At 40.2% G+C, this 24,045-nt stretch overlaps 1 protein-coding gene and 1 non-coding gene across 5 annotated transcripts in view; both read right to left on the reverse strand.

Moving 5' to 3' along the window:
• The window catches only part of FRMPD4 (FERM and PDZ domain containing 4), a 410,939-nt gene that overhangs the window by 181,389 nt on the left and 205,505 nt on the right, over positions 1-24,045 (reverse strand). The window lies entirely within an intron of this gene.
• Positions 15,127-15,233, reverse strand: LOC138681965 (U6 spliceosomal RNA). Its single transcript, XR_011322205.1, has one exon. It is a non-coding gene; the product is annotated as a U6 spliceosomal RNA (small nuclear RNA).

Genomic DNA, 24,045 nt, shown 5'->3' on the forward strand with positions numbered 1-24,045 from the left:
ACCACCTTATGTACTTATCTTACAAGACCTAGCAGATTAACTACAATAATAAACTTTGCTCAGAAAACATAAGATTAAATATTGCACTTCCCTCAGATCCGGTATTGACCCCACACCAGTCACAGTACAGGGGGCATTATGAATACCTTTAATGCCTTTTAATAGCTATATAGTTCATGGGTAGGGAAGGAGACAGACAGATATCCCACTGCTCCCAAACAGAAACTGCAAACATTATAAGAGGCAACCAATGACTTCAAAATTTGGATTTAACAAGGTTGTGGTTTTGTTCTGGTTTAATATGTTTCTAAAAAAAAGAGGCTGCGGCCACCAAAGATCCTTGGCCTTGCATCAGTAGCTATAGAAAAAATTGCCAGATTCAGGAAGCCAGGCTAATGAAAACCCGCATCTGGACCTACCTTGCGAGGGAGAACTGCTTGACCCTAACGAGGATGGTCTCTTCACTGTCAAGGCCTGCTCAGCCACGGGGAAAAAGCACAACGTGTGACCTGATTTTGCTTTCTCTTTCTATTTGTACAGATACAACATGAGGAGACCCAAGCCTCATCTCTAAAGAGCCCAGCTGCAGCTGTTAGTTAACACGCATTCCATACCGAGACATAATTTCACTCGTGCAAGAAGGGGTAAGGTTAGGGTTTGCTACAGCGAATGAAGTAGGGCAGCACCTGTCAATCACAGCAGTAACAAGAGCATAAATGCTGGGATTTCGGTCCTCGCCAAGGCTGGACAGTCACGTTTCCAGAGACCAAGTGCATACACGTGCAAGGGTACCAAATACCACGCTGACAGGCTTCCCGCGCCACGGGGCTCGGCTGCCCCAAGCCTTGTAATGTGTTCTAAAGCAGTTTTAATACAGAAGCAATGAGGTTTGGGGAGGATATTGCTGTTGCTCCTTGTAATAAACAATGTTCAACACTGCTGTGTCTTCCAGGTAGTATTTTTCCAGGTACTTACTGAAAGAAAATAATAGCACCAAGTTTAAAAAAAAAAAACAAACAAAACCCGCTGTGTGTCTCCCTATAATTTTTCTGCAATCATTCAGTTCCCAGGAACAAACCACAGCTTTTTACTACGTTACCCTAAACCGATGCCAGCCTGGGCCCACCTCGCTCCCTGACATCAATGGCCCCAATCTTATCCCGATCACCCAGGCGGCTGCCAGCCAGCGAGGCAACACATCAGAAGAAAGGTCAGAGTTTAGTTTCTATATTAAAAGAAAGCATACATGCATACATATATATGTATGATGGTCTACAATTGCTGGTTTGCATTTAACAAGCCAGGACTGTAGAGCCTGAGCAAGCACATGTAACACACCAGAAATAAGGCTTTTAACAGTCACAGTGCAGACACATATATTTTAGATTAAAATGGCCAACTACAGGAAAAAAAAACCTAAATACTTTCTGCAAACCCAGATGGTTAACTCGGTATCGCCCTCTAACAAATAGCTCCTAAAATGAAGCAAAAAAGATGAGGAAAGAATTATTTTGTTTTCCAGCTTCTTACTTGGCTTTTGACAGAACTTCATTCACAAAAAAAAAAAAATTGTTTCTCATCTACTTCTTGCAGGCAGGCCGCTCCTCTTTTGTTTGCAAGCGCAAAGCATAAGAAGAGAAAATCAAAAACACTTTTCTGAAAACAAGAAAGCTCAGTACTGGTATTCAATGCTCAGATTTTAATTTCCGATTTAATTTAAAAAAACGCACATTACGGAAGACAACTGTTCCTTCCAAACCGTAGATATGCTGCTCTCCTGCACCCAAATTCTTGTCACATATCCTCATGCTCTGCACTTAGAAAATGTAACAGGCATGAGTCCAAACTGAAACTGGTTCAGAGCTAAAAATTATTTGTCATCCCAGGCACTCTGGTGCAGTCCCAGTGATGGGTAAAGTCTAGGATACACTATTAAAATTATTATTCAAATTAAAGTTCTCCTGGAAATTGCTGTGGAACTTTTTTTTTTGGCTTATCACATCTAGTAACATTTTAGAATAAATATTCTTCAATAATAATTATAACAAACAGTAATAATTCCATCAGAGTTTAAAAACAAACTAGAATAAACAGTGAAGCCAAGCTGGAAACTTCTAGAATCAGCTTTTATCTCTTCATATCCTTTTTTTCAACATTTCAGACAAGCTGACTAGTCAAACTTTTGTTCAGCTATCTACGTTTTCTGCAGGTTTTCCCTTTCAGTTTTCATGTTTCAGTACAAAATACCTAAGAATAGAAGCAAAAAGTTTACAGAAAGAAGTTATAGCCAGCATAAATATCACTAGAATCCTAAGTTTTCAACCAAAAATAATGAAAAAAAAAAAAAAAGGATTGTAATGAAAAGGTGTGATCCTACCCACAGGTAAAGCTATGGATGAGCAGGCTTCGCTCCATATTTTCTCAAGCAATCTTTTCTCAATGGCACCGCTGAAATGGGACCCCTGGAACGCTCCAGCTGCTGACAGGGTTTTTTTTATTCTTTTCTAAAGAGACGTTTATGTGCATGGATGGACAAGAACAAGCCATGTCAGACTCTGTATACCAAAAAACAATGTAGTTTAAAAAAGCTGGAAGCCCATTTTTGCCATGTTTGACACTACAGCCTTATTTTCACATCACAAACGGATTCTGCCCGTCTTCAGAAGATAAAACAGCATACAGAAAAACGCGTTCTTTTTTCCCCTCAGTCCCACCAAACCCTCCCCATCTAAAAAGATCGTTTTGCTCATGTTTCCAAATATCACTCACCATTATTAATGGCTCAGAGCTATCAAAGTGATGCCTCAGCAAATACTGCCGTTCCCACTACCGGGAAAGACCATCCTCCCTCACGCTCTGCAGAGCCTATCAAAAATTCACATTGCCATCAGCAAGTAGTTGATAAAATACAACAAAATGCAATTACACATCTTTATGTCACAGGAGTTGAACTTCAGCCCTACATCGCTGCTGCTGCAAAGGACCCTACATCCTTACAACACCAGGCAGCTGCTTTCTCGTGCCTCTCAATGAAGCCTCCAGAGGATAATTATCTCAACTATGTGTTTGTCAATACAGCTTTTAAAAATCTACACAATGCATCAGGTTCACAGAAGGAGAATTGTAATTGTCGGTAGTCATTGCCTACAACAACAGATGCCTGTTCAAGCTTAATACGTCAATGCCCAACCATTATCCCCAGTAAAATTCATGCTTCTGAAGTGGGGAGCTGGAACCCCACTCTGCTGAGCCTGGAAACATCACCCTGCACTGGGATGGGAATAAAGGACCTGGGCTGACGAATTTGCTGGGTTTTTTCCCCAGCACTTTGTTAAATAAACTCTATTTCAGTTTGCAAAATTACTGTGCTCAATCTTTATAAAGAAATGTTCTGCATTGTAGATTTGTTATGGTTCAGCACTTTGGCTCAGAGCAGAAATGAAATACGAGCAGAGAGATGTAAACAACTGCACTTTAGCTCTGCCAGACAGTTATGAGGTATAGCTTATCAATATAAAAAAAACCAGCTTGGCTCCAGAGAAGACTTTTGTTCATAGATTAAGTATTTAAAACTTAAGAGGGCCAAAAATAATTCCCAGTCCCACCGACAAGGCACGTGTGTGTGTGTTTGTGTATATGCACATATATATAAATATATCTATAAACATATAAAAGTAATCGCTTGATATCAACTTCTTTCTGAAGAAGCCTATTTTTTCCCCCAGAACCCTCATGGAAAGTTTGAACCTCTTTTCCCTCCATGTGAAGTGGAAATGCACCAGAAGACAGACAAAACACAACCGACAAACAATACACAAGTTTCAGTTGCAAATGCGTACTGGCTTCATCTGGTTATGCCACCAGCCTTTGGAGAGGAACCTTTCCTTCGATTCATTACCTTGTTTCTTATTTTGCATTTGCTATCTCTGTCACCTCTCAGCTCTAATACATTAAGAAGTTCCCCCACTCCTTTTCCTTGGATCCATTATCCTCATCATCTGCAATTTAATCTGACTTGAAGTCCTTGGAAAAGCGGAGCAGAACAATACGGCTGTTGTTTTTACAGCAAAGCCATCACCACGGCTTTAGTCCATCCTTTGAAGGAGGCAATAAACCACAATCTCACCATATACAGTGGGTGCCCAGATGAAAGAAAAGCTCATGACAAGGGCAGCTCAGAAATCAGTTCGACATCCGTAACTTTGTATGAACTACTAATAGTGGTAGTTTCGCAGACTTGCTCAAATAATTGGTTTCAATAGATTTACAGCAAAAAGAAAACATCTTGAAGCTTTCACAAATTCAACCTTGCAGAACAGTGATTTCTTTGGTATAATAGCTACCTATTTATAACAGGCACGGCTATAAGACTAAGAAAAGCCAGTTTCCACTTCATCATTTTCATATATTCCCCGTTACTCTTTTCTAGTATCCCAGAAAAGGGGTTCGCAGTCCAGAACATTGATATATGTGCTTCACAGGGCCCAAGAGAGTATCAATAATGATATATGCACTAGTATGGTGCCACTTTAATTCAAAACAGAATTATGTTCAACATTTGTTTTCTGAGCACAGCACCTGCTCAGTATTAATTTCACAGTTACCAAGATAGAGGAATGAAAAAAAACACCACTATGTCCTCCTTAGACTATAAACTTCTTTTTTTTCCTTTTCTAATAATTATTAAAGTAGGAGCAAGATGACATTTATTAGAGGAAATTTTCCACCTACCACTAACGAACTATGGATCTGTGGAAAGAGAATGCACCTGGAAACAGGGTATGAAAAAGCTCTGAAAAAAAAGGTGAGAAGGCAGATAACTAAGATATACAAAATTTTCACTCCTTAACCTCATATTATACTTTTAAAATATAGCTAATCTAGAGCACATCGTACACAAAATACTTTGCAAAAATCTAAAACATCCTCACCCCACAACAATATAGCGCAGTTTTGTTTGGCAAAGCCCTTTCACATGAACTAAGTGCTCCCCCACATTACTTCTGCATTGCCTACGCCTTTATGAAATATGAAATACCAGCTCTAAACGGTACCAAGTCACTGCAGCCCAACGAGATGCTCTAGCGACTACACATAACTAAAAGTATCACAGTTCAGATCACCGTAGACCCAGGGGATTGAAGGAGGTGACAGGAGATTATTTTACTGACCCTACGCCATGGCTGGACCCTCCCTGTCCCCTGCCGCGGTGGAAGAGCCAGCTGCTCCCATGAACTGTACTGGTGTCCCCATTGCTCAAAGCCAGAGGTTCTCTGCCTCTGGCTGGCTGCCGATTCCTTGGTTTTTTTGAAGCAGAAGGGCTGCACGCCATTGCTGTCCCCTGGTCCTGTGGAGTCCGAGGTTGCACAGTGCTCCCATGGGACCCACAGCCTCCAGGGTCACTTGCTCACCACTACTGAGGGAACTTAACCGTAACAAGTGCTTGAAGAAGGTTTGATATTTCATTAAACAGAAAACGTATCCTAAAAAACTTCTCTTGGAAATCTTCTTTCTAAAACCACACATGTGTATTAATTATTGTGCTCCTAAGATCATATTCATTCACATGACCTTATTATGCAAAAATAGAAATATTTCTGAAAAATCACATTTACAATTTTTAAGAAAAAAGTCCCCTTGAATGTTAAAAACATGCTTTTGCATCAGCTCACTACTTCTGTAAACACAGTGTATATATTTTATGGCTTAATAATCATCACTTGGCAAATTTCTATACTTAAATCTTCATCCAAAAGCACAATAGTATTTATGATACTATGGTACATAAGTACGTTACAGGCTGCTACTATAAACCCTTGAGTTTCAATGGGTCTGAATAGCAACTGTTTGAATGCAGAGCTCCCGCAGAACTTTTTTTCAGACAGGTCTTGCACGGTACCTCTGGCACCTCCGGCAGCTCAGCTGGGACTCCTGCAAGCCCTTCCATTGCACCGACCTATCTTTACATAGTTTAGCAGCATTTACACACATCTAAGTGCAGCCAACACCGAACTTATAACGCAGTCAACTATTTTCAAGCTTTTGATGCACTGTTCAAGTTACAACTTTTGGATTGTTCGATACCTTTCCCTTTTACGTGCTTGGGATTTTTGGTTCGTTTGTTGGTTTGAAACAAAAAAATTGTAGTGCCAGGGGATCAAAAATTGCAACAGAAAAAAACCCTATTTCATAACACATTTCTGGGCTTGAACAAACTCCTCTTTTCACAGGGTAGGCATTTTATTTTATACAGCCTCACTGAAAGTGAGAAATCGAACTTGTTCCAAGATATGGCACCATAAACAGCCACAAACTTTTCATGAAATGCTGTCTCTCTTGCAATAAACATCACTTTCTCTTGTTCTCCTTTTCCTGTTATTAAGTATTTGATACCAGGTGCTAAAGTTTTTAGAATTTTTTTTTCATTTAGCACTGAATGTGGTGTCTCTTTTTTGTTTCTGAAGCAATACAGCCAGCTCCTGAAATTGTCTAACAGTTTTCTCAAGTAATTAAGAACTGGAGAATCCTACAGACTGCAGCTAAGATGGTCAATAAGCATAAAAAGTTTATCCAGATCTTCTTTAGAAACTAAAGATTTATTTCTCTACAAACAGATTTTTTAAAAGTAGATGCACAAACACACACAAGAAAAGCACTGATTTATTTATGACCTTTCAATTAACTTTATGCTTTCTTCTCCAAGCCCAAAGCTAATCCTTAATATGGAACTGACATTTACATTTTCCGTATCTTAAATGTTGAGTGGGAAAAAGTCTAACAAAAAACTAACAAAAAAATGACTGCAGAAGGATTTTCAAAGACCAAGAAAAATTTGATGCAAGACAGCCTGATCTGCAGCAAGGACTTTATTGTACTGTTGCTACTTCACACAACACGTATAGCCTTATCCCTTTGATACACATAAAGCATGAACTTCAGTGAACTGTATTCATTGGCAAATAACTTTTCAACTTATTAGAAAGTCTATGTAAAAAAATATTGAGTTATAATTACCCTTTAATTTAATTCACAGCTTTTTCCAACAACTGCAGCGTCCTCTTCAATGAAGTTTGACTGATGTGTACTGCATATGCTCAACCAAATACACAATCCAGTAGTCTAGTATGACAGCATCAATTCAAGGACCTTGTTGCTTCTTCACACGTTAATAGTAACACTCTAAATCCAAAGGAAATTACAATCTGAAATTGTTCTTCAGGGTCTGAAAGGAAGACTCTTTGCCAAACACCGAGGCTCTTCCGCAGAAGCAGCTGTCCCCAGACATGGAGCTACCTCTCTTTCCCTAAAAAGAACCTGGAGAGGGACTGTTCCCAGGAGAACAGTTGGGCAAAAAGGCAGCTCATGGCCACCTCCAAGCTGACTGACCCGTCACCAGTAAGGTGATGAGCTCACTTCTCAGAGCATGAGCCCAGTTTTGGGCCTTTCCCCTCTATGCAGCTGTGAGATGGGTGGAAAAATGACCAAAACCTTCCCAAATTACTATAGCTTGAACTGAAAAAACAACTTCAAATACCACTTCTATTACCTCAATTTGGAATATTTTCCTTCTTGAATTAAATTCTAACCAGGAAAAAGGTGTATATTAAGAATATCCTGTAAATTACCATTTCCTATAATTGTTCTAGAGATACCTGTATTTTCCCTGAACTGGAGCTTCTGAAAACCTCTGAGCTGCTAGCTATCCTCAACATCCCAGTAAGAGAGAAGATTTTTTTTCCCATCTGCAAAATGAGTAAGCAGCCGACTAAATTTAGCATAAGAGCACTCTTTTTCCTCAGAGTCTGCCTTTGCATTCAGCGGACATCCATCAGAAGCAGACATGGTACATGCATTTACAACGTAAGCATACAAACACAAACATAGAAATTTGCTGTGGAAGCACAATACTATAAATGGACAATTTCACGGGCATCAGCAGAGAAGTTACACTTTCCAAAGATAATGACGAACCCTTACAAAAACAATGTTAACTCTGATTTTCTTTCCACCTCTTCTAATGTACTGGTTTAGGTCTTCTCTGGGGCAGCTCAGACATATCCTCTATAAATGGCTAACTCTTCCATCACCACCCTGAAACGTCACAGGGATACCCACGCAGCCCCTCGGACATTTCTCTGCCAACGAGCGAAAGGCTGCACTCGCTCACAGGTGGCGAGTACGTTACAATACACCCGGAGATATTCTGTATGTTCTCTGAGAAAGTTGAATACTGTAAATATTGATTGAGAACTGGCTGACAGCTCTCCTAGAATACCAATGTTTCAAGTATTCAACAGTGAAAGATGGACGTGCAGAGCTGCTGACTGGTTCATTTTGTATTATTTCAGAATTAGAGCTCTGAGCTTATCAGAAGAATCAGCTAATTAGCACTATTGAAAGCACCCTGTTTACATGCAGGAAAATGGGCTGTCATCACCTTCATCTTTCGTACAGGTAGTCAGGAGAAAGGAATAACTAACTTACTGAAACTCAATGTTAAGTTTCAATTGTTAAATGTTGTTCTAAGGTTAATTCAAATTTTAAACTCCATTCTCTATTTGGATTCTGGACAAGAAGCTAAGGCAGTTCTGCAAGCGAAAAGGAAATGTTTGCCTGTGCAAAGCCAAGAACACCCATTTTAGAAAAGGAGCGGGACCTCAGTGGTGACATGACAAACAACATATCGCTCAGAAGTAAACAAAAGCATTAATCATCAGATTTCAGAAGAGTACGAAGCTATCTTCTGGTACTGAAAGTTAATTAATGTTTAAGATAATACTGGCATTCTACTCCCAGTTGTCAAAGAAGAGTACAAAATGGGTTGATTTAAAAAAAAAACAAAAACAAAAAAAACCCCACCACACTAAACCCACACATCCCCCCCAAAACTGACATGAATTTAACAGCCTAAAGCTGAGTGCAATCAAAACCTGCTGTGTGCATGGGATAGGAAGAGGGCCGTTGAGCCTAGGGAAGATTAGCGTCTTGCAGCCTTTCAGCCAGAATTGAAAGTGGTGCAAGTCTCAACTTGCATCACTTTTTTTCCCCACACAAACACTGGCACATTACAGAGTTGCCTGTCATTCTCCACTGTACCAAGCAAAAAATACAGTCAAATCCAGAGCATCTAACAGTTCTGGGGGCAACAAAGCACTCCCTTGGACCGTAATAAGTCGGTAGGCTTCGTGTCTGCCTTTTTGCACAGCAGCCTCTTTCACTGGAAGCTGACCACCACAACCAGGGTTTTCACACTGAGCTGCTGCAACAGAGGTGGTAGGGGAGAGTATTCGAACAAATCTCTGCGGGACTGAATAAGCTATGTGCTGCTCATATAACACTTTCATGCAATTGTACGGTCAAACCACACCTTCTGGAAACCTATGTAGCAGATACCTGGAAAGCTCGCAGAAAGCATTTATCTAGCTCTGGAGCACATTTTTACAGCCTTATGATTCCAGGCTTACTTTCATTTCCAGTGTCACTGCCAACCCACACAGCACACACACACACAGAGCCCAGTGCAAGACTGTTCTTCCTAGTAAAAAACAAACAAACCCCAAAACAAAACCACATTCCAGTACTGAAACGCTATATAGGTTTCATAAGTTTATTTACCAATGCACAGTTTACTACCAGTAATGACAGCAGGACCACCTGGTTTCTGCCATTCACCTGACACTACTAATGCAATCAAACTGCCCAAGGAACCACGTACAGAACATGTCACCACTTAGAGCAACTCTAAGTAAATCACCCAGAGCCAGTCAACCCCAAGATGAGCTGCATGCAAGCTCATGTTATTCCTGTAGGAACCTCTGATCCAGAACATCCATGGAAGAACGTCTAAGCCATCTGAAGACAGTGCCACTTACACAACTACTATACATGTCTGTTTTGCATAGACAAATCAAAACCAGCTCTAAACACCATGTCTATAGCATATATTTATATACATAAATGAAATACACACTTCTTTTTAAGTAATTCACTCTTATTTTGAACATCATTTTCTAAGAGCAACAGCTCCCTTGAGCAAATATTGCAGACAACTTCCACTAAACAAGCAAGACTTCACATTCAGGAACACAAAGTTTCATTGCAGCAGTTGTCTTGCAAGACATTTTATGCTATCTCGGGGAAAGGCAAGGAAAAATAAATAAAGAAAAAAAATAAAAATAATAAATCAGCATTAAAGCCCTGGAAAGAGTGCCTTCAAAATAACAAAAATAAAAACAGAGGGAGAGGGTGTATGCAGAGAAAAAGAAGAAAAAAAACACCTTCAGGAGCATTTCTAACACAAGACTTTCCTTAATGTTTAAGACACCATTAAAACAGATGGCCTGCTGAAATAGTGAAGGCATTTATTGCTGATATTCAGCTATATATACAGGTGGTGGTCATCTGTGTGTCTGTTGCAGGGTGGGAGAGTTAAACAAGTGAATAATTTAGAGTAACATAACAATTTTTTGGTTCTTATAAATCTCTTCACTGTGAGAGTAATGCAAGATTAAATCTAGTGTGCACATATAGCCTCACCTTTTCTTTCTATAATTAACTGGTGATGCTTTTAAAATATGCCTAAGGCACTGCAAGATGACGCTGTGTTTCACCCAAAAGAGTGACTGTGACTCTCCTCCATGCAGCCACTGAGCGCACTATGGAGAAAATTAGCAAGTTCGGGTTCAGTGAGCTCTACGTTATTTTTGAAACAGTAAACCAAAATAATAGAAACAAAACATTCACAGTGAAGTCTATCTTTAATTATTTTTAATAAATGTTCTGGTTACTAAATGCTGTATCTAGTGAAGTTTCTCATTTACTATGGCTCTAAGCAAAGTTAAAGCTGCAGTGCTGTAAGAGAGAGAAAAGGAAAGGATACAGAGAAGGCACATCCTACCCTCTTATCTCCCAGCAAAATACAATCTCACTGTCTTCAGATATAAAACCAACATACTAAATCACTTATGAAGATCTAAACTTTATTGTAAAAACAGCCTTAGTTTAATATAATCCTGACCTGTGCTATGCAGCCATCCGAAATCCTGCCAATGATGCTTTCAACACCACCTTCAATACACACGGTCAGCAAATAAATATCTAATAAACAGCAGTTTAAACAGCAGACAGCTTAACCTTTCTCCTGTCTTTAAAAAATGCCAGACTGTTCAGAGTTTGCTCAAGACTCTTACCAACATTCGATTTGAATGAGCCGGTGCAAATGCACTGCTCATCCTCTCATGAGAGGAGGATGCATTTATGCGAAACATGAGGAGAATGCCTAATGCTGAAACGTACTCTCTGCATCCTCAATGAGATTTTATTACAGGGCTCTCTTTCTTCTCACTGGCGTGTGTCGGCACGCTTGCAACCATTCCACTTCTTTTATGGCCAGACGCTATCTGTACACTTGTATTTACGGTCAGTATACACACACTCACTATATATCACACGTGCATTATAACCCAGCTGGGGCTACTTAAACAATAATCAACCCTGCTCCTCCAAGTGCTCAAATGTGACACTGACATCAAAAAATATTCTGCTAATATTGCATACAGCTAACTTCCTGGTTATTAACAACCATCTTTGAAAACTATTTTGGCTTCCAAAAGCATTAAGGGCGTGGATTTTCAAATGTGCCTAAAGATAAGTCCATTTTATAAACTAGCTCCATGGTCCTCAGAGAAAAACCCGGTAGTTTAATTAAAAATACAAACAAGTATAAAGGTCTATTGTATCAGAGCTCCATATGACAAAAAATTGTAAATTTCTGAACTTGTCAGCAAAAATTTATAGTTAAAATCTGTTTAAAAAAACCCAAACAAACAAGAAACAAAAAACAAACTACAAAACTATAACAAACTTCCTAGAGCCTGCAACACTTTAAAGAACGTTATTAGTGCAACTGTAGTTTTTGGTTAAAGAAACACGACTTGCAAAAGAATGGCTTTTACTGAGATCTTTGAGTATCTTGGGCTGTGACAACTAGATTTCACCAGCTTTCATAAATAATAAAAGAGCCTGGCAAACATTCAGTTTTTCTGGTCCTCCACCTACATGGTTCTACTGTTCCTATCCATACATTATTTATATTCCAGGAGCATTCTCCACACTGTAATTGCCTTCTACACTGGTAGAAAAGAAGTCTCTGTTGCAAAGATCTTCCATTACAAGATAGCAAGGAAGGAGAAAGTTATTCTTTTAAAAATACAGTTTCCTAGTCATAATAAAAATGCACGTTACAAGTAATGGGACAGAGATGCTGTCATTCTGAAAGAAAATCTCTCCGAAATACTGAGTTCGAGAAAAGCGCTATCTATGGCAATACCTTTCACTATTATCTTTGTTAAAGCAACATGAGTTCAATAAAATGAAGCCTTAAAAATATAACTCATCTTGATGGCTTCTGTATCTTTCTGGCTTTTTCCATTTATTTGTTTCTCTTTATTCTTTCCACTATATACCTAACATTCACTCCTCTTAACACCATATTTCTCATTCTATCACTATGTCCTTACTAAAACACCATCTCTTTATAACCACTTACGCTGCAGGATTGACCCCAGGAATTTTCTGCAGTGTCTGACCATTTGGCTCAGGGGTGGGTGGATCCACACCACACAGCTCCACTGACTGTCCTCGATCGATCTTCCCGATCACTCAGCACCCAGAGAAGAGATCCCCCTGACGTAACCCCACAAAGTACAACTGGCCTTTCAGAAAGGTCTCACACTACCAGAAACGAGATTTTTCTTAATAGCTGCAACACAACCAGGCATGTTGTGTTGAAGAGTTACCATGGAAGTTGTCAGGGGATTTATGGGCTGGTAGGCCAAACTGGCAGTATCCCCAGTGTGACAAAATTATTCCGCTTCAATTCTTGGTGATCCTTAAAGTTTATCAAGCAAGACTAGCGGTAATTTAGAAAGAGTAGGAAGACACACAACTTCAACCAACTTTGGTTTTGAAAACATTCGACAGCAGAGTAAGATGCTAAAATGAAAACATTATGGAAATTTTTTTCAGTCTCCTTCTGTTCTATCTACTAACGTTGATGCCATTCCATTATCTACTTATCATTTCAGGGGAGAAAAGAAGATAACGTCACGTAAAGATGGCAATCCACCTTTTTTGGAAATAAAGACAAGGAACCTCATTTCTTCGTTTGATGCTCAACTGAAACTGCAAAAAGAGCATCTCCAGAGGAAGGCAAAGCCACGGCAACTGTATTACAGAAAAGTTGTAAATTTACAAGGACATAATTTTGGAAACTTAAGCTGTGACGAAGTAATGCTCTGCAGAGAATTATATTAATTGTAAATTATAAACATAAATGTAACGTTTTCAAATTGAAAGGCTGAGTAATAAACTGTCAACTATTCTTGCATGAACCAAGATTTAATTGATCTACCTTTTGGCTTCAACCTGAGTTTTTATGCAATACATGCTGATGTTGGCAAAGGCCCATATTCTTAATTAGTTACACCTAAGATAGCCATGTGCATAAGTGTTTGCTGAACCAGTCCTCCAGCACTTTCATTCAGTACCTTTTTTTTTTTCCATTTTATTGATTTTAGTTTACACTTGAAATGAAGAATTAAAATATCTTCCTTCTGCATAGGCCGAGTTGCTGATTCCATGTGCACTATACCTCCATACTTTTAAGGAAATGCCTACCTGGTGGACAAACAGAGCATCAAGGGCTTTCTAGGTAGCAGAACAACTTTCAGATTTTTGCTCATTCAACATTTAATCACCTATTAGTGATTTGCAGTATCAGCCAGTTCCCTATTTGTTCCTAGTTAAAACAGACTGCTGCACGTTAATTATTGCCCCTTAGAATATGGGGGGTTGTGGTTTTTCGATACAGAGGTTGGGTGAAAGCTTAAGGCATCCATTTATCAAACACCTACCTATCCCCAAATCAACAGGAGGGAAAAAAGCAAAAAACCCACCAGTAACAGAAAGGTCCGACACAAAGACTTCTCCAAAGAGGTGATCTTGGAAAGCACTTCTTCAAAAGGCAATAAAAAGTATAACCTGAACTAGCAGAGAAATCTAAGCTCACCATTTTGTTAATCTATATTAATCTGCATTCATTCTAATACAGCTGATAGAGGTTCTCTATCTAGGGGTATATGTCTATTTAGGTCTGATTTAGTATAGGGTGACTGCTCAAAAACATGAAGAGGAAACGGGGTGCCAACACAAACCAAAGCAAAACAAAGAATTGCAAGGGGACATTTACAGCAATGTTTGTGAATCTAAGGACCAGAAATTTCAAAAAACTAACTTAGTCACCAAAATCCCACTGAATTTCTACAGCACTGAGACATCTTACTCTCTGAAACACCACAGATTTTAACTTTCAAGTGCTTTTTCCTAGCAATAAATAGGACTAGTCAGAGAGAAAGTTACTCTACCACTGTATACCTATCCAAATCACACACTTCTTTGGAAGCATCATAATTCCTCAAGACAATAATGCATCCATTCCATTTCTTCACTTTACCCAAGGTAAGAGCCCCACAGAGATGAGAAGTTGGGTGTACAAGTAGTTACAAATCAACTGAAAAGCAAAAGATATCACAGACTTGTTTCCTATGTTCCCGATTCATAAAGATACCAGCAGTGGAGCTACGATAACTCACACAAATCAGGATTTTCCACTTTACTGTGAGCTTCCAGAAACATGGCTCTTCTACCCCTGGCCACTATTAAATCACTGCCTTCCTCCCCTCCTCCTCTCTCAATTCGGTTCTCTGACTTTCACTTTTTTGCATTCCTTTTCACTTTTAATTTCCTTCTTTATTTAATATCTTTCTCCACCACTGCTGCTAGTCTTTCCAATCTCTCCTTTTGCTATGTGATTTCTTCTTTTCCATTTTACTTTGTGGTTTCCTTATACTTCACTCTCTGCCAACTTGACATTTTTCTCTTTCCCTTTTCCCTGCTGTTCGTAAGAATCAATATCATAGAATATCTTGAGTTGGAAGAGACCCAATAAGGATTGTCGAGTCCAACTCCCTGCTCCTTGCAGGACTACCTAACACTAAACCATACGACTTAGAGCATTGTCCAGCCGTACCTTGAACTCTGACAGACTTGGTGTCATGACTACTTCCCTAAAATACAGAATACTTCACAAATTTGCGTGTCATCCTTGTGCAGGGGCCATGATAATCTTCTCTGTATCGTTCCAATTTTAGTATACACGCTGCCAAAGCAAGCACGATTTTGGATGCCTGTTGGATGTCTCCTGTCCCTTTCCAACAACCCCAAATTAGCAGACGGGCTCAGATGACAGCAGGCTGTCCGTGGCTCGCTCCGTCAAGTTAACCACCATGCAGAAAGTGAAACCTCAGAGTTTGATCAATTTGCTGCCACAAGACCAGCGTTTGTAAAACCAGATCAAGCAATTAAAGTATGTAACTATGGCTAAAACATTACAGGCTCACGGTGAATGCTCTGAAGACCAAGGCATTCATAGCTGAAACACAGCAGCGCAACATTTCTTCTTGTGGAAAATTACATTTCCTTTTACTAAGGAAGAGCCCAAGGATTTGTGACTGCCGTGCCGCTGTGCACTATGTCAATGCTGAACACACCATCACCAACTTCCTATTAGCAATCCTGCTTCCTATAATTGACATAAAAGCATCTTATCTTGTGAATTAACCCGCCCCGTCCCCACCCCCAGCAGGGTTACAGCACAGCAGCTCCCCAAAAGGCTTCAGGGACAGTGGGTTAATGGACAGTTACTTTCCACATCAAGGTTCAGAAGGCTGGTCTCTACCACCTTCAGTAGGGTATTAATTACATTATTCTTGGACCCCAAAAAAATACAGGACTGAAAGCTGATGTAGAACATCCCTGGCTTTTCCGAGAGCCCATTTAATTGATTAACTGTACTCACAGCTGTGAAGTTCTTTTCAATATTCAGCTTAATTACGTCTTTGCTGATGCTTAAAGACCATTACTTCTTGAAATGCTTGTCATGGTCAGCCATCCAAATGCATTTATGTTGCAGAACATGAATAAGTGATGCAACTAATCACAATGCGAGTGTTATGCAGCTTCACAACATTTTTGTTGTCTGGCATAATGAGGAAGCTCAGAATAGGCGCTTGCCTGTTGGCGCTGTCTCTCTTTCAGAGAATTTCCATTCATTTAGTAACTTCAGGCTGGCAGCTAAATCAATCATGAGTGGCCAAAAAGCATCCATCCACCAAAGCCACAGACCTTCATTTAGGCATACACAGTTCAAAGTACACCCAAGCTCTCCTGCTGAAAAGACTTTGGTTTTCAAGATTAAAATCTGTACACATGCTGAACACCTGAAAAATAAAATCTAAAGAAGTGGAGACTCCTACAATTGGCCTGTCAATAGCAACAGACAGATGAGAAAGGGGCTGACAGCAGACCAGCACACAGCTACCTCTCCATACTGCATGCAAAACCATGCCTGCTGCTAAGAAAATTGTTTGCACTCATATTTCCAAGCGCTAAAACCAAGCCTGCACTCCTTTTCTGGTGCTAAAATGGTGCTAATCTAAATTCATAAGACTATCTTCTGGCCAGAGAGGGAAAGAAGACCACTCTCTCAGGTGAAGTATTTTCTGATGTTCAGACTACTCCAGCATTGGGCAACCAGGTTTGCTCCCTTCTGAGCATAAAATCTAGTGCAGTATTTCCCCCGTACTTCCCTGAGAAGACAGCCTGCTCTCTGTTTTTTTAAGCTGAGAGCAGCTTCCTCCACTTAGGATGAAACCGCACAACAGCCAACCTTTAATTTTCTACTTACCATTCAACAACCTAAGCAAAGTGTATACACAGCCTCTGCAAGAGGCTGAAGGAAAATCAACTTCTTTTCTTGCCTCCTGGTGAGTCACAGCACCACTAGAAATGTAAAAAAATATATATTTCTTTTATTTAATCTACATTTTCTCCACATTTTCCTCAAGGCTACAGATCCTTTGGAAGTCCCTGAGAATATAAGTTCTTCTCCTGCCCTCACTGCTACAATATTATACAGTAACATAGAATTTGCCTAGTCTTCCTTAAAATAGGTGAAACTGCCAACTGACAGAACATCAACAACCTCTGGTACTTATAGTGAACTCTGGCAAAACAAAGCGGAGCTCAAAGCACTGCTGAAATGTATGAACTGGGGGGGAATATAGAAAAAGTTGGGAACAGGAGATAAATACAAACATTTACATTACTATGAAGGGCACAAAGGAAAAAATGCAGTTAAGCAGGAAGTCCATTAAGAAGAAAATTCAGAAGAACACACGTTCGAGTACAAAATGCAATTAATTCAGACAGGATATAAGAATTAAAAAGTAATTACTGTATTTTGCAAAGGCAGAATAAATGCAACTGAATCACACTGTTCAGTGCTCTGTGGCTTGGGTTTTTTGGTTTTGGTTTGTTGGGGTTTTTTTTATTTTCACTTAGATCCTCACACCCCCCCATGCCCTCTCAAATCAATCAAAAATAGTAATTAAAAAAAAAAATCCACTTCAGCATCCCAATATGCCTGTGGATAACACCACATCTAACGTCATGGAAATAGTTAGCAGGAAAAAAGCCAGCTATTGAATAATTGACTACTGCTCAAAGCACGAATGTTCGGGACCTGGGTCGTGGCTTCCTACAGGAGAGAGACTTTCAGTAAAAGCCAGCGTACCATAAACATTATCGCACCAATTGATTTTAAAGACCAGTTAAAAGCTATTGCCTGTGACAGACCAGGTAAGCTGAACAATCTGTGTTCAGGGACTAAGCAAACTGCATTTGCACTTGAAATATTTTGACCTGGGTCCCACAGCTGCTCCCAGCAGAGGTCCAGCAATAAATACCAAAGCCCTTTTTCTCCTGCCTCTGCCGGAGTCTATATAGGAGCTCCTGCATGTGCGCCTCTTGCATGCTTAGAAAGGAAAAACATCTCCTCAGACCTCAGTAACAACCTCCAAACTTAACTGTCTGCTAGAGGAGAGGAGAAAAAAGACACAAGAGAATCTCTTCCAACAGAAGCAGATTTGGTAGCCTTCGAGAAGCAGATGAGGTAGTAAGATGTAAGGACAGTGCTATCACAATTTTAAATTGTGTGCAGATGTCAGAAGATGACAGACAAAGAGAAAAATAAGCTCAAAACAAATTCTTAAAATGTCAAGTGTCTTCCTGCAAACCAGATTACTGCAGGGCATGGGGTGAACCAGCAGCAGAAGCACATGAGCTTAAAACGCAGCAGCAGCAGTCCATGAAGAGGAGCAGCGATGATGCTCACCAACTCCGGGTATGCCTCAGGACCACCTCTTCAGATCTCAGCAACACGTCCAGCAAAAGCCCCATCTCGATACAGCCCCCCTTCCAGGGATCCTTAAATTTCATTTTCACTGCAGCACAGTACACCAGAATACTTCACAGTGTTTGTTTTGTTTGTTTTTACATCTGGTCAAAAGATACTACACATGCAGAGCATCTTCTAAAGAGAGCTGCCTCAGCAGTCAGTAATAAACAGCTGGACTTACAGCTTTGACTCCTTTAGTACAAGCATTTATGAATCTTGGAAAGAATTTTATTACACATTTCTTTACACTAAATGTGCATTGAAAGCCAATTTTCTTCCAGTAATGCTTTTGGAGACAGTTCACTTTTCTTCCAAAAGTCCTATTAATCTTGTAAAAGAGAATAATAACCTGAACCAGACCAGATATAGTATAAAATATTTCTGCAGTTTGACGTATTTTTAATTCACTTTGATGTCTGAACCACTATGCATTCACTTTCATGATCATTCATACAATTAGGTTTGCAGCAGAACACACATGCTAAGCTTCCACAGAAACTGATTTTAAAAACTAATTACAAATACACATTCCCACCAAAACCTGTAACACAAAAATGGTTCTTGGCCAGATCGGGGAAGTTAACAGGTAATGTACTTATCTAGTCCAGAATAGGGCAAAGGAGTTAGCATCCTGGGCAGAAAAATCGAAGCAGTAAGGCCCCCAAAAATCAGAGTAATTCCGAAGAATGGAACATTTGGAGAAGGCTGGTGCTCTGCCAGTCACATCGTGAACAGAGGAAGACAAAATTCATTAAATAAATTATTCATTAGTATTTAACAACTCAGCACTGGATCCAATATTTCTCTTTTGGCTAAAGAGCACTGCTGCAAATCCATCCACTTGTAACTGCACTGCTGAAAAAGTGAATGCCATTTATTGACAGGTTAATTTATAATGTCACCTTAATTAAAAAAAGATTATCTTATCACTTTCTGACTGAAATGAAACTGCAGGTGATTGGGAACAATGTACCTACAGGCTAATGAATGATTTGAAGCAATTCAGTGTCCAATTAACACCAGCATCTGGTTTGGGGATTTTTTTCCCTGTCAAAGCATTAGCCCTATATTAATTATACTTTTAGTTAGTAGTAACAGAAAGTTACAACCTCAATGTTATCCTTAAAGCAAAAATACAGAAAATAAAACAGTCAGGACCTGGAATTCACCCAACCAGAAGCAAACTCCCTATTACTTGCAGGCATGCAAAACAGGGTGGGAAACTTTCCAACAGCCATCCCAACACAACGCTAACTGAAGAAACGAAGGTAAGCGTCCCTTGTGCCCAAGACACGGGATCAGTGACCCATCCGCTTCCAGCTGGGGGACCCTCTCTGAAGGCAACTTCATGGCGCAACAAACTTTGCTCGGTTGAGAAGGTGGCTTCTTGAGGCTTTTTAAACCGCTCTTTGCCAATAAAAAAGCAACTGAATAATCCACGGATCGTCAAGATTAAGCACAGCTGGGAGATTTGGGACAGGAGGACTTGGGGTGTGTGGAGGAGTATCCTTTGACTCATTACAGTCTCAGAGCATGGACAAGCATTTGCCTCCAGCCCACTTATTAACACTGGATGTCGATTAGTCAAGCATAATTTCTGAAATACAACAGGGTTTGTTTCCCATAAAATGTCCATCACTAACTTGACTAACTCTTTAAGACCATAACTATACAACTAAGATAAAAAATGAGAGCAAGTATTTTAAGTCCAAACCTAGCTTGGCATTTTAATACTGTGAGCATGGGTGGACTTAAGAGTATCTTATTCCCATATCCTCTGCCAGCTCTGTTATTGTTCAGGAAAGGTATAGCGTCATTTCCTTAGGGCATTCTTGCAATTACACCAGGCAAGAGATGTTAACTTGGTGTACCAAACGGTCACTTGAGAACAAAACAAGTACTCATTCCTGAGAGAGAGAGATTCAGAAGTGGGGTCAAGCTCTGTAGTTACCACTATTTTGTTCATCAATCCCAGACTCACAACAGTCACTGAATAAATTATTAAAGCAACTAGGGGAAGATTAAAAAAAGCCAAGTACCACCTTTCCTGCATAACTGTGTGATATTACCCTGTATCGTTTCCCCTTCCTTTTTATTCTAAGTATCATTACTGTACCTTCTAACAGAAAATTGTGAGAACTACAGCCAGCACTAATTTGAATCCAAACACTGGAAAGCTTCGCAAGAAGGCTTCAATAACCATACGGATGCTCCTACCTGAAAATCTACAGGAAAACAAACCAACAAAATCATACCTTTGCTTCTGATGAATGCTCGATTTTAATTAAATGTCATCACTCCAACTAGATCACACCTCATCCTTCTTTCAGAAGCAAGGCAGAAAATTCATGCTTCTGCCTCTTCTTAACAGAGCTTTAACCATATTTCCAGGTTGCCCTTTGCCTTTTATTTACAACAAAGATTTCTTACCCTTCCCTATAAACTAAAGCAATTTTATCCTGCCCATGTAGCAGCTCTATACAACTGTTGCCAAGCCAATAAATTAACAGACTCTTGGACTGATCATGCAAGGTAATTCTTTTTTGGCTGTTTTATCGCTAACCTACAAACAGCACTCCCCTCCCAGACCTGAAGCTCGAACCCGGCTCGGGGTCTCCATTATTGTGCTATTGCCTACCAAACAGTTTTAATACAAAGAAACAATATATCAAGCTTCTTTCTAGCACTTGACTTCCCAAGATCATCAAAACTGCTTCTTTCCCTCATGCCGCAAGAGGTCTGCACTGCAGATTTAAAGGTTCAGGATTCAGATTCTGCCAACAGTACACGTAGAAGAAACTCTGAGTTGCAAAGTACCTTTCAGAGGGAAAAGGAAAAAAAAAGGTGGGTTGTTTTTAAAGTTACTTAGCATTTTGAAAGTGAATCTAACCCTCTGTTGAAAAAACCCTTGAAGATACATGGGTAAAAGCCAAACTGTCTGCATCATGAGCAGATGCATGCAACCTTCTGCTTCTCCTTACCCCAAAGGAGCTCCTCATCCAACATACTTTCACTGTCTCACACCTCTCTCTTCCCTACCATAATTATCTCCCTCTGCCCCGCGGACCAAATCTGGATGTTCTTCCCTGAGTTGTGCAGCCTCTATCCTTTCCCACCCAGTTCTGCTCCCAATACCCTTCCCTCCTGCACTGCGTGCACATCTTTTAGCACAACCAAGAAACAACCGCGAGAACAAAGAAATGCAACGTAACATTTCTCTCCTTCCACTCTGACTCAAGAAAGGAAATCTTCACTGAAGGCATATAAACTAATGCCCTATTAAGAACAGCTGAAATATTAAATGTTGTCAGAAAGCTGGTTGTTGCCAAAATGAAGTATCAGCACAAACCAACTGCTATGCCAGCTATTCCTAGCCTTTAATCTGTACCTCCTTTCACAGAGATGAAGATCACTTTTTCAAACCCTAATGGTCATTAGGTAAATTAAGCAGTTGCCTGAAGGCCACTAGAAACCTCTCAGTCTCGAGACAGTAAAGAAAACAAAAACATAGCTTGAAATTATTTATTGAAGCTGTAATAAAAATCTTTTGGAAAGTACTGTCTACGCTTGATAAACTAGTGATGACTACACAAAACTAGAGTTGCCCGAGTTAAATCTCACTTAATTTCTAAATGAAGCACTTTGAAAAAGCAGTAATAAATGAAATTAACTCAATGGAATTGCTCTGAAATATCTTGGGGAGCAAAGCCCTCTGGGTTCACTCATACGTCTGATCTTAAGTTTTCAGTTTAACTCACAACATGGCTCCTCCCTTGATTTGTTAGGAGACATACACTGAAGTTAAACAAACAAGTTACAATAAAATGTTAAAATTCTCCTATTTCTCTTATTTGGGAAAAGAGAAAGGGTATATTTTATGAAGGCTCCCTGGGACAAACAACTAATTTCACATTATTTTTTTCCTTCTGGTTAACTATTCTGGTGTTCTTCTTCTTTGAAAGCTCTATTTAACAAGTTGAGCAATACACACCATTCAGATTCACCAACAGCACCTCTAATAAATTGTATTTCCATGGTAATTAGCATTATCGGGGCTCTGTCCATTGGGAAGACTGACCAAAACCACCACATTTTTTATTTTTTTTTTAGTTTCAGTTTTCTGTAGCAAATGAAGACTCTTCATATAACAGCTAAATCTTTGTTTCCAGATGAAACATTCAGACTTTTTTATTTCTTTTTTTAAATGGCAGGTGTTTTAAGCTTGGCTGCTCATACTCTTTTCTTTGCCACAAGCAAGCTAACATCCAAACTTCACCTGTCATGCAGTTTCACCATTAGCATCATTAGAAGGCGGGCTGGGAAGCATCCCAGAGGGTATCTCAGGCTGGACTGCCAAACATTGAAACTCAAGAGAGGAACAGAAGGGTAGGAAGAGCATAAATAAGGCCTGTCATCTCATAGCGAATCAGACTTGCTAAGGTTTTCTGAGTGTGCTGAGGAGCTTTCTTAGGCATAGAGAACCAGTGATGATTATACCCACCTCACAAACCTTTTCGACAGACATCAGGCAAACTTCCACCCTTCATCCGAGATGCCATCCGATCACCGCGATCACTCCTTGCAACGAACTCGGACACAGCGGCGTGTTGGAGCCGAGCCAGAGGTTGAGGGCGCAGACCGGTGTGTTTAATTTTACCCAACTCGGAAAGCCACCAAAAGGCAGGGTCCCTTTGGGCAGCCCTACCTTGCGCTGCATTTAGCAATCGTGCAGCGATGCCATTAGTGAGCGAAGGGGGAGGTCGGGGCGTCAACATGGGGTGCCGAAGGGGAGGCCAGGGAGGGTGGGAGACGGGCTAGCTTTCTACTGAATCAACAAACTGGTCCAAGGAAACACAGCCAGGAGCTGGGGGGGAGGAGGAGGAGGAGGAGGAGGAGAAAGAGCTTGGCCGTTTCTCTCACCAGCAGTACGCATCTGACCCATACCATACGTATGGTGAAACTACACGGTATGTCGATAAAACAGAACTGGCAGAAAACAAGTCTCACCACTCCCAGGAGACTTTCCTTTGCTGCACCTAGTGAATGCAGTACAAGTGTGCGTGCCATCCAGGACATCGCTACCTGAACGAGAGCTCAAAATCCATCCTCCCAGCGGCACCCCTCCCACCGCAGCCCCCTCGCCGTGGTCACACCTTCCCAACCGCTGGGGCACGCTCAGCCCCAGGAGCAGGAATGTTTTTCCTCCCCTTCCCTCCCTCCTCTAAAACCCCAGTTCCTTTGCTTTCAATCCACCATTACTTCCCAACCACTCCCTCAATGTATTGCCTTCCCTCGTAGTTTACATAGGTTGTATATGGTGCAAATTATACATGTGAAAACATGATGCTTATTTTGACAGTTGAAGAACGAAACAAAACAACAAAAAAAACCCAAACCAAACAAGAAAACAGAAAAAAAACCCCACCCCCAAAAAAGGAACAGCAGAAATAAAAATGCATACATCAATGGTGAGAAACCAGGAATAATGTTTCACAGACAGCAGAAGAGGGGAATCCTATTTAAAACAAGAACTCGGGAGCCAGAAATATCTCACATTGAACAAAGGAATTGAAAACCCATTAGAAGCAATCCAGCCTTCGCTGAAACATATACACATCATCATTAACAATAATAATTTGGCTCTTCATGTGTAATCACCGCATGCTAGCCTTGCTTTATATTCGTAATGG

The sequence above is a fragment of the Haliaeetus albicilla genome, chromosome 25, assembly GCF_947461875.1.
Source record: "Haliaeetus albicilla chromosome 25, bHalAlb1.1, whole genome shotgun sequence".
NCBI classification, from domain to species: Eukaryota; Metazoa; Chordata; class Aves; order Accipitriformes; family Accipitridae; genus Haliaeetus; species Haliaeetus albicilla.